Source organism: Chiloscyllium punctatum, chromosome 15 (assembly GCF_047496795.1).
Source record: "Chiloscyllium punctatum isolate Juve2018m chromosome 15, sChiPun1.3, whole genome shotgun sequence".
NCBI lineage: Eukaryota > Metazoa > Chordata > Chondrichthyes > Orectolobiformes > Hemiscylliidae > Chiloscyllium > Chiloscyllium punctatum.
In genome coordinates, this window is record NC_092753.1 from 3,689,448 (window position 1) to 3,701,697 (window position 12,250).

General features: G+C 39.6%; 1 protein-coding gene across 3 annotated transcripts in view; it reads left to right on the top strand.

Moving 5' to 3' along the window:
* Positions 1–12,250, top strand: part of LOC140485988 (rho GTPase-activating protein 6) — a 546,880-nt gene that overhangs the window by 333,474 nt on the left and 201,156 nt on the right. The window contains exon 1 of one of the 3 annotated variants that reach the window (XM_072584487.1): positions 7,584–7,604. The exons of the other annotated variants lie outside the window; for them this stretch is intronic. The gene's annotated coding sequence lies outside the window, so the exon portion shown is untranslated. Of the gene's footprint in view, positions 1–7,583; positions 7,605–12,250 lie in introns of those variants that run through there. 3 annotated transcript variants of the gene reach the window in all.

Below are 12,250 nucleotides of genomic sequence, written 5' to 3' on the forward strand. Positions count from 1 at the left end.
AAAAAATGCAACAAGAATTAGTTTTAGTTATAGATTCGGGAATGACATCACACGTTGCCGAATGTTCATAAAATAAAAACAAACATAAATGCTGTTTTCCCTCTGAATAAAGTCAAGGAAAGCTGAGATGGATCCCTTCCACGTTGATCCACATCCACATACTGCTGTAGCAATTAAATATCTTGCCTTTCAATCTCCCTGTATTCCAATTATTGCAAATGTGCAGCTGCTCACATCAGCTTCACAATTATTTTGTTGCACTACTGACACTCATGTCACACTGCTACAGCTGTTCTTCATAGCTTTTTTCCAACAATAGTCTTTGCTATTTGTTTTCCTCTGTCTTCCATCACATTTCTCAACATTCCTGTACAGCGTGCTGGAAAAATACCCAGCTAATTAGCTTCACTTTAATAGAATTTGGACTAGCACCCCGTTGCAGATATAGTAAATGAGGGGAAAAAAAAGTGTCTCTGGTGTAACTGACATTTCTGCAAGTATATTATGCTGTAACTAATGATTTAATAAGCACATCATTAAAAATACAATTAAAAATATCAAAATCTCTTTAATCTGCCATTCTTCAGCAGTAATTACATCTTAAAAAAATGGCAGACTTGGCTCAGTGATAGTACTTCCACTTCAGAATCACAAGGTCGTGAATATAAGCCCAACTCTGAAGACCTGAACACATAATTCAGACTGACACCCCAGCACAATACTGAGGGAGGCGCTGTCTTTCAAACAAGACATTAGCTGAGGTCCTGTCGACTCTCTTGGGTAAAGGTAAAACATGCCACGGCACTACTTGAAGAGTGCCAAATTCCCATTGAACCCTGGCCAACATTCCTCCCTTAAGCAAGTTTTGAAACAGATTATATGGTCATTATCACATTGCTTTTTGTGGGTTTTGCTTTATAGTATTTGGCCACTGTGTTTCCTATATATTAACAGTGACTGAACCTCAAAAGTACTTTAATAAAACAAAGAACTGCAGATGTGGGAAATCTGAAACAAAAACTTAAAGTACTTTTGAGACAAAAACAAAAATTGCTGGAGAAACTCAGCAGGTCTGGCAGCACCCTAAGGAGTCACTGGACCCGAAACATTAATTCTGCTTTCTCTCCACAGATGCTGCCAAACCTGCTGAGTTTCTTCAGCAATTTTGTATTGATGTCTCAAAAATACTTTATTGGCTGTAAGTTACTTCGGGACATTGTAGGTTGTGAAAGATGTATAAAGACAAATTATGTTTTATTCGATTAATAAATTGAGATTGCTCATATATAGTCTTTATGGTGCTGAGTTAAGTAAGTTCATATTGATAACTGCGCAGCTGTGATGACTTACTTATGCTACAAACGTTACATCAAAATCCACACAAAACCTTAAAGTAAAAAAAGAACTGTATATGCTAAGATTGATTAAGATTAGAAAACTCACCAGCAACCTAACTGGCTACTTTTTTTTCTAAAGAAATGTAAGTATTGGTGGTAAGGCCACCTATGATTTCCCTTATTTTCACAGATACTGCTTGTTTTAAATTACAAATAAGTTAGCCACTTTGGGATGGGCGTGGAATCAATACAAACTAGACAGGTTAAGGATGGCATGTTCACTAAGGGGCATTTAGTGAACTAATTGCATTTTCTGATGATCTAAAGCATAATGTCGCTATTACTGATAGCAACTCTTCTGTTTCTTGATTTTTGAACAGGAATCCAAAGTCATAAGTTGCAATTGCATGTAAGACTGACATAGCCACTGCTATTTTTAATTTTGGAAATACTTGACCTTTAACATTGGGTGCAGAGCAGAGTGATCGGATGGGAAATAGATTGGTGAAGACTGGTGGGAAGAAAAAGCAGTAAGAAAGCTCAACAACAAACTAAGATGGGGAAAAAAAGTATATTTACAACAGAAGTCTTAAACTCAGTAATTACCATTCAATCCTACACCCATGATAATCCCAGAAGTCAATCCAGTGGATGTAAATTCAGTCTATGAAACAACAGTATTTAAAGCTGTTTAATAGAAGATCTTGCACACAATGAATATAACAGATTTTCACCAGGATGAACTAGAATGTCCAATCGTAGAATAAGGTGTAACTAGAAATACATATTGGAAGTAAAGAAAAGATGCAATGCTCATTAATTTGAGGAAAATGTTGACAAAAACCTTGGAGATTGTGGATTAGAAGGGGATGTTTATAATGAACAATTTAGAGTTGGGAATGGATTTGAAGCTTCTTGCTAACTTTGCAAACGTGAAGGCAAAGCTACAATGGGAATGAGTCAGAACTGATTGTAGCTGGGAAAAGGTTGGTAAATATGCTGAAGATGGGGAGGGGCAGAAGTAAATGATGGGTGAAGATGGAGTCCTGAGAGAAAGAACAGCAGATACACAAAGTGAGCCAGAGAGGGGGAGAAAGCTGCTAATGGCACCCATCAGTGAGTGGAAATGGATTGGCTGTCGAGAAAACAGCCCCTGTCACTGACAATGCCTGGTGTGTGGGTGTGGGGAACAGACATTGAAGAAATTTGCTCAGGCTCTAAAATTATTGAACCTGATTGAGTCCTGAAGGCTGCAGGGTCCCCAAGTGGAAGTAGAGATGTTGTTCTTCCAGCTTGCACTGAGCCTCAGTGGACCACTGCAGTAAGCCTGAGTCAGATATGTTGGCCAGGGAGCAGGGTAGTGTGTTGAAGTGGCAAGCCAATTTTGCGGACAGAACATAGGTATTCCATAAAGTGACTGTCTACCCTAGAGTCTCATTTGCAGCCACAGAAGTACCTGTCTATTCCCCCTAACAGTTGTGGTACCACAAATTTAGCTGTTTCTGTTTTTGCCTTGAAAAACCATTTCCCTCAAAGCAGTATACTTGTTTTTTAAAGGGTATAGCCACAGTGGGTTCCTGCATTCCCTGCCTATTCCTGGTGGTCACCCATTCCCTCTCTGCCTTTGAGACCTTAGCCTGTGGTCTCACCACCTCCCTACGCATCTCTGAGAGCAGCTTGGCCTCTTTATCTGTAGAAGGAAGTTCTTGCCATAGAGAGAGTGCAGTGAGTGTTTACCACATTGATTCCTGGGATAGTATGGCTAATGTATGAGGAAAGACTGAGTTGGTTAGGATTGTTTTCACTGTAGTTTATAAGAGTCGAAGGGTGAGAGGGTAATAGAAACCTCTAAAATTCTAACAGGACTACATAGGTTAAATACAGTAAGGGTGTTCCCAATGGTTTGGGATTCAAAAATTTTAGTTTTAGGCTAAGGGGTTTTCTTTTAGCTCAGAGTTGAGGAAAAACATTTTTCACCTTGAGAGTGATGAACCTGTGGAATTCATTGCTGCAAAGCGCTTTAGAACAAAACATTTTGTGTTTTGAAGAAGGAGGAAGATATAGCTGTTGTGGCTAAAGACATCAAAGGATTCAGGGGAGGAGGGCAGCATTAGGATATTGAGCTCAATGAGTAGCCATGGTTACAGTGAATGATGGAGTGGGCTTGAGAGGTTGAATGGCCTACCCCTTCAGGAGTCCTGAGGAAGGGTTACACCCAAAATATTGACATCTCCACCTCCTGATGCTGCCTGGCTTGTTGTGTTCTTCCAGCCTCCTGCTTGTCTACCTTGGACTCCAGCATCTGCAATTTTTTTGTCTCTGTCCTGCTCTTACCTTTTATGTTTTTATGGAAGGCAGTGGGTGTAAGCATCCATAAAAGTAGGAACAAAAGGTCAAGTGGTGTAGCACAGGGAGAAAGAACTAGAGCCAAGTCCTGCCTTCTTGGCAAGTAACCTTGCTTTCTTGATTTTTTTCCGTTATTAGGTTAGATTTTATTTCGCAATAAATTATACTTGTTATGCACCAAACACTTATGCGTTGCCATTCTCTCCTGCCTCATCCCAACTCCACCCCCCCCAACCCCAAATCTTTGTTGCCCTGATTATAAGAATATCAGAGAATTCGTTAACATCAGAATTTCAAAATGTGACAGAAGGAACCACAAAATAGACTTTGCGTCAGCTCTTGAGGCTTCAGAAACATAACTCGTGCTGATACGTAATCTTCCCTAAGATTCATTAAAGGCCACCAACACACATTTTCACGTAGATCCCAGGGAGTCAAAGTTCAGGACAAAGTAAGTAAGCACTGTACAAGCATGTGTTTACCTAGTTCAACTTGAGAGTGCTAAGCTGGTGATATCACTCCAAAATCCATCAGGCTCAGGGGGAATTTCTAGGCAGCTGCGTAACTGAGTATCACAGTGACTGTGACCAATATTTTCTTTCCAGCTGTCTTCAATTAGGTTAGCTCTTTTTAAAAAGTAAGATAACACTGGTTTCTTGTAACTATAATGCACACAATGATGTCACTTTATGAGCCAAACTTGTTTTCTCTTTGACACTTCTAATTCTTGCCGGCATATATTTCCAGGGACATTCCCAGGCCTGTTGTATTTTACATAATTACTATTCTTCAAGCATGAATTTAGATAGGCTGGACCACAAGGACAAAGCAACCAAGCCAAATCTGTCCCTACTCGACATTCACTTGTGAGCACCTTTAACTTAGCAAAAATTGTTGAAGGTTGGAGAGGATGTTATTACTTCTATTTGTTAACTTTCAGGACATAGACATGCTCAGTAGGATGAGCATTTATTGTCCTTTTCTTAAGTTGCCCTGACAGGGTGGTGTTGAGCTTTCCTGAACCTTGAAGTTTTTAAACAACCAAGTATTTTGTCTGGATAATTTCAAACACATTTGAAAGTCATCTTGTTAGATCGAAGATTTAATCACGTATTTGTTAAATTGGAGTGTAGGTTTAGGATTTTGTATCATAAATGTATTGCCTCAGTAAATAATTAATGTAAATTGAGTAGTAATTGGTTGAATAAGTGTCATGGAAGTGTAATTTTAAAAATGTGCTTCTGACAATATTGTTTTAGATAGAATGTACAGCACAGAAACAGGGCTGTTCAGCCACACATGCCCCAAGTGAGCATCCTCCTATTCCTCAAACCCCATAAGCATAACTGTCAATTTCTTTCTCCATTGTAAGTTTATTGAGTGATGTTCCATCACAGATTAAAAGATTAAGAACAAAAATCTACAAGTGGAATATTCTGTGTCAACAGGAGGCAAAGGAATGAGGTGTGCTGTCTTGAAAATGAGGCGGTCTGTTCTCCAAACCAATAGCTAATGACTTCTTCCCATGTACAAGTATAGTCTGGGCAGAAATTCCATGGCTATTTTCCTGCCTTGCCTTCAATCTGCACTTATTTGTGCATCATCAAATGCACAGACGTGGGGCATTGTGAGGTCACTGAGATCCACCACCTTGTTTCTGATACCCTCCATCCCTGCAAACCCCTCCCCATGAGACACTCCCTTCAGCAATGCTAACCTTTTCCCCAGGTACTTCCCAATGCTGAGCCTCTGGGTTGTGCTCTGCAGAAAGGCCATCATGTTCAGGGACCTCACTTTGGAGGGTATCCTGACAGTGTCCTCTCAAGTGCATGATGAGCACAAGGTCCAATGGGTCTCCCTTTTAAAAATGAGCACGGATGCCTTGTTCACTTTTTTTATGTAGCCAGCAAGACATGCTCCAAACCTGGAAGATTCTGTCTAACGTTTCACAGGTATTAAATCATAATGGCAAACATTAAAATTCAGATTCAAGTGACTTTTAGATCAGGAAAAATGCTTATTAGTCTCCTGAAGAAAGCAAAATACTGTGATGCTGAAAATGCAAAATAAAAACAGAAAATACTGGAAATACTCAGAGATCTGACATTACCTGTGGAGAGTTAATGCTTACAGCCTATCCCTTTCGAGAAAAGGTCAATTTGATGAAAGGGTGACCTGGAACATTTAGTTTGCTTTTCTCTCTGCAGGTGCTTCTAAGTCTGTCGCATATATGCAACATTTTCAGGTTTTCTTTCATTAATCGGAAATGGGATAGATGGATTTGTGGATGCAGCATGCTTTATTTGTACTTTAAGGCAATACTGTTATTTGAAAATTGAGATACCATTCTACAGTATTGAGATGAATTTCTCCATACAAACTGTCTGTGAAGATGCTGCTCCTTATCAATTTGTAAGGCTCTTCAACTCCTTGTATTGTAATACTCACTTATTTACATCTGCACATAGGTTATCAAATACAGTTCTCTATTGTAGACCTATTGTCTAAGACCTCTATTGTCTAAGACCTCTCTGTTCACATGCTCATTATAGATTGGGGACTTCTCTATCACTGATATCAGAATCATGTGACCAGTTCCATCATCTTGATTTACATGAGGAAGATGTCTTGGGATTAGGACTGAGATGGGGATGATATGAGGATGATGAACAATCAAAGAAGTACAATTTCAATGAAGATACTAATTCCACCAGAAATGTTTTGTGAGTCTGTTATAATATTAATATTTTCAGAAGAAAAATAAAGCTGCCATTGACAATTATGCAAATTAGTTGTTTTATAATGGAGATAGATTAGATTACTTACAGTGTGGAAACAGGCCCTTTGGCCCAATAAATCCACACCGACCCACTAAAGCGCAACCCGCCCAGACCCATTCCCCTACACCTAACACTACGGGCAATTTAGCATGGCCAATTCACCTAAGCTGCACATTTTTGGATTGTGGGAGGAAACCGGAGCAAACCCACGCAGACACGGGGAGAATGTGCAAACTCCACACAGAGAGTCACCTGAGGCAGGAATTGAACCGGGTGTCTGGTGCTGTGAGGCAGCAGTGCTATCCACTGTGCCACTGTGCCACCCATGATAAGTAGTATCTATACTTTACTACTGTATATCTGCAACACAAAATCTTGCCATGACAGTACGAGAGAATACACCAGAACCGACATGAGCAACTTTGTATCAAACAGTTTGTGTTATGCCTGTGTCATAAAGACAAACATAAAGAGTTGATCAATCACCAAGGAGGTGGGCAACCTTTCACTTTTCTTTGGTTTGGGAAATCAATATCATTAGAGCACCAGGCCTCTTCCAAACAAGCAACTCACTGCAATGGTAGATAATTTGTATACACACTGTATTCCCTCTTCAACTGTAACCATTATATCAGGGTGCCTAAACAGGAGTCCAAATTTTCACTGTGAACGTAAGCGTAGTTTCCAACTGAGCACACAGATTAATAATTCATTATGATATTAACAAAAGAGCTGAAGCAGAGGGGTGGAGAGCGTCAGAAGCTTCAAAGGCAGCATTTTGCTTGAAGACACATAGATTGAAATAATTGGGTCTTGAAAGGTAATTCATATTTCATTAGCAATTCCAAAAAGGGCTCAGCCGTTGGTTACAAACTAATAGTGTAAACATAGGCGGTCGAAACCAGCTCACTTTCATCGGAGAGCTGGACACAAATCCAACCATGCTTTATTTTATTACAAGACTTTTTTTTGTCAACAGCAGTGTGACCCTCCTTATGCTACTTCAGGGCTCAACACAAAATAAAATGATCAATTTTCCCTGGATGTTTGGTTCAATTCTGGCTGGCCTCTGATTGAAAAATTCACTTTTAAAGTTGAACAAATGACTGCAAAATGGGAATGTGGTGTAACTGCACGAAGGGTAAGTACCACAAATGGTAAAGCTCTTTCAGCAGTGATGGTCTTTACCATGTATCCTGTTAAAGTTGTGCTAGTGTATTCTTATTGATATTAGGTGGATGACACTGTGAAAAAGATGAAATTCAGTTACAGGTCTGCCCTGCAAAGTTTTAACCAGAGCCATATTCTCTTACCAGGAGCTATGGAATTTTGACTATTTCAAAAAATATCAAACAAAATGTCATGGAGGGCTACAAATGGGGTTATCATTTTGCACAGTAGCACAGTGTGTTACTGATTGTACTGAAAAATTAGAGGAAACTGTCAAGAGTGCTTCAGTGGAGGAGGAAAGACAGGAACATGGAGCGAGCTGATTATAGATGTTAGCAATATCAGCCCTCATCCATCTCATTTTGTTCTTCTATGTATGTGTAAGAGATAGGGAGAGAGAAAAAGAGCATGTGTTCTAATTCAAATTAAGATGATCAGAAGTGCTGCACTTAATAGGAATATACAATTATTATTTGTGAAGTCATTTAAAGACTAACTGACACCAGGAAATTTTTTTGAAAATCATTGAATTAAAATAAAACTGCCCTTTTGTTGTTAATGTTTGAAGAGTTGACTTGGTTTATGCTTAAGTGATAGCAGCTAGTTTGCTCTGTAATGTTTCCATCAAATTCTCCAAGGAGCTAGTTAGATTTTAGTTGTATGTATATCTAAGACTGACAACTGTTGTCACTGTTCAACTTCTGTTTCAGGCTGTCAGCAGTGGCTCTGAAGTAGAAGGAACATGCAGGAAATGTACATCTTTTTGACCTTTTAAATTAATTTTGTTATTAACTGGGGTGACTGCTTATCTATGTTTTCAAGTTAGTTCTGTGTTGGGAAGTGGGTAGCCTTCTGTTCTGTTAACTATTATCCTTTAAAGAATAAGATTTCAAACATACATTACACGCAAATTAAAGTTATTCTTAAATTTCAATCAGTTTAGTAGTAGTATATAAATCAGTCTCTACCAAAAAATATAAATGCAAATATTTCATCAATAATTAGAGATTTCAAATCAATTTAGTTTCCACCCAAAGAGATCAATGATACATTGCTTTCTGCTGATCATTATCAATGTCACATGGGGAAATTTTTGCTTCAGGGCTATTGTCAAAAACTTATGCTGAAGATCATTTGAAAAAGGAAAATTTTACATGCCTATGTGATAATATTAGTGGAATGGGATAAATTGGACAATCCTTTCAAAAGAGATGTCATAATTACGGTCTGAATGGTTTTATTTTGTGCTGTGGATTTCTATGATTAAATATGGATGTGATGTTTTGACTGGCCAGGTTTCCTCCTTTCTAGCTGAAGAGTTAGCAGGGAAGTGTACCCTGTCAATCAGAGGACCCCCACAATTATTTTTCTGGAGCTGGGATTTCTATTCCTCACTTGGGGGCCATCTAATGGGCTGGCAGTGTTAATATCAGACATGATCATGACTGGGTCAACCAGCAGGCTGGTAGAAGGGTTGGGAAAGGGCCTTAGAGCTGTCATTGAGAGAGATTGGTGGGTTAATGTTCACAGAGGCAAACCTTGGGCCAAATGCCCAATACAGGAACAAAAAGGTTCTTGCGGGAATGATCTACCACTCCTTCCTGCCCAGATCTGAAGTACAGAGATCAGCTAGGTTCTATGTGCTACCCAAACTCCTGCTGCTTCGAAATTGAGGCCTGATTGGAAATGGCCTTGCGACTTATGTGGCCAGTAATTGGGAACTTAAAGGTTTCAGATGGGTCAAGCATTCTGTACTGATTATAACTAGGTCAGCCAGGTGGACCTCACTGAATCAGTTCCCTGATTGGACAAGATTAACAGCCCCAATTAGGGAGTGCTAGCTCACTTTCAAGAGGAGAGTATCAGAGATACTGAAATTCTGATACCAGACTTTGAATGAGGCAGTATTAAAATCAAGGACTGTTGATGTGGAAATAAAAGGTTACTTGATGATGGATACTGGCCTCTGTGGAGTTACTTAACAATTTACTACCCTCACCACACACACACTGTGCACACAGAGGGTGGCTGGAAGGACACCTGCAAAATTTTACAGGCTACCACCACCTACGAACGCGCCTGTGAGGATCCATATAATTCTGTCCTATAGTATTTTTATTATGTGCCAATAAAACATGAGATGAATAAGCAAAATATTTCCATGATATTAATGTATTTTAGCCAGTAATCTGACACCATGATCTGCCAGCAAAAGTTCATTTAATGATTTACCACCGTTCCCTCAACAAATAGCGGGACAAAAATCAGTGTATACTTATTATACAAATGACTTGAAGTTGTCCTTGGCCCAGTGGTGATATACCCACTTTTGACTTTGAAGTTACGAGTTTTGAGCCTCAGTCCAGACCACTCCAGCAAATGGAGATAAGTCTTCCTGAATATTAGATTGACATTGCAACATTGCATGCTGGGATTACAACAGGATCTTGATCAGATGGATTAGTGGTGCTGGAAGAGCACAGCAGTTCAGGCAGCATCCAACGAGCAGCGAAATCGACGTTTCGGGCAAGAGCCCTTCATCAGGAGTTTAATTTAGATAAATGCGAGGTGCCGCATTTTGAGAAAGCAAATCTTAGCAGGACTTATACACTTAATGGTAAGGTCCTAGGGAGTGTTGCTGAACAAAGAGACCTTGGAGTGCAGGTTCATAGCTGCTTGAAAGTGGAGTCGCAGGTAGATAGGATAGTGAAGAAGGTGTTTGGTATGCTTTCCTTTATTGGTCAGAGTATTGAGTACAGGAGTTGGGAGGTCATGTTGCGGCTGTACAGGACATTGGTTAGGCCACTTTTGGAATATTGCGTGCAGTTCTGGTTTCTTTCCGATCCGAAAGATTTTGTGAAACTTGAAAGGGTTCAGAAAAGATTTACAAAAATGTTGCCAGGATTGGAGGATTTGAGCTATAGGGAGAGGCTGAATAGGCTAGGGCTGGTTTCCCTGGAGTGTCGGAGGCTGAGGGGTGACTTTATAAAGGTTTATAAAATCATAAGGGGCATGGATAGGATAAATAGTCAAAGTCTCTTCCCTGAGGTGGGGGAGTCCAGAACTAGAGGGCATAGGTTTAGGGTGAGAGGGGAAAGATATAAAAGAGACCTAAGGGGCAACTTTTTCACGCAGAGGGTGGTACGGGTATAGAATGAACTGCCAGAGGAAGTGGTGGAGGCTGGTACAATTGCAACATTTAAGAGGCATTTAGATGGGTATATGAATAGGAAGGATTTGGAGGAATATGGGCCGGGTGCTGGCAGGTAGGACTAGATTGGATTGGGATATCTGGTCGGCATGGACAAGTTGGACCGAAGGGTTTATTTCTGTGCTGTATATCTCTATGACTCTATGAGGAAAAAACCCAGAGCACAAGCTGTTACATGTAAAGGTAGTGGCAAAAACAATCAGGTGTTGTGGGCAGGGAAGAAAAAGCTGAAGGAGGAATCAAGTGTCTGGAACAACAAAGAGCTCAAGTTGAGACATTGGTGATGGCTTCTCTGTATTAAAATAAAATCTAAACCTGGAATATCCATGTTATGTGCAGAGATCTCATTTGAACCAGCTTGCACTCATTTTACTGAGCCAAGAGTAGGGGAAAATCCTCACCAACTCTGCCCAAGATAAACTGAACCAGAAGTGGAAAATCAGTGCTGCTTTGTCAAGTCCTTGAGAGATAACCATCACGGTTGAAGTTACAATGTTCCACCGCTTACTTAACAAGAACAGATAGTAGTCAAAATCTGTCAGATATTTCTCCTGCAAGAATAGAGATGCTGAGGCCAATTGTAGAATCACCACTATCACCTTATGTGTAGATAAGCTAACCTGCGGCAGGCTGCAGATCAAACATAGAATCTTCCTGTTGTTAAAGTTCACTTGAGAACGTAATTTTTAAAAAGATGTTTTTGGAGTTACATATGAAAGAACTAAAACCAATATGGTCATTCTTAAAGATGAGAGGCTTTACAAACAATCCAGGTCTTTTCAGTTGCATCACACTGTAAACTTTTGCTATAAATTCTGTGTCTTGCAATCTTATACTCCACATCCACCTGAAGGAGCAGCACTCCAAACACTAGTGCTTCCAAGTAAACCAGTTGGACTATAACCTGGTGTTTTAATTTTTACTAGAATCTTCCTGGTTTCTTTATCACTGTTCCTACAACTGAATCTATTGAGGCATATATTTCTTTGAAAGGTTTCTGGTTTGATTCTCTGGTAGCTTGGATATAATAGGTTCAGAATGTAACTATTTAATAGCAGGTTACGTAAGAGAATTTTGATGTTCCTAATGAGACTAGTTGGATGCTATCCACATTTGATAAGGATTCAAGAACTTGAAATACACGTTTTGCACAGTGATGGTGTTATAGTACACTTTTCTTTGTTGGTTCCTGTTCATTACAAAGTTCAGAGCTGTAGATGAGAGATTAGAAATCAGGGCAGTGTGTACCTAAAACATACACATCTCTTCTTGAATGTTACTGTAAATCTCTTAAAATGAGTAATGCCTGGCTTTGAAACAATCCTTCATGTAAGTTCCTTTTGCACTACATTATCCAAGTACAGAAAACAGCATTTATTGAACTACTTATCAAGAATATGATAATG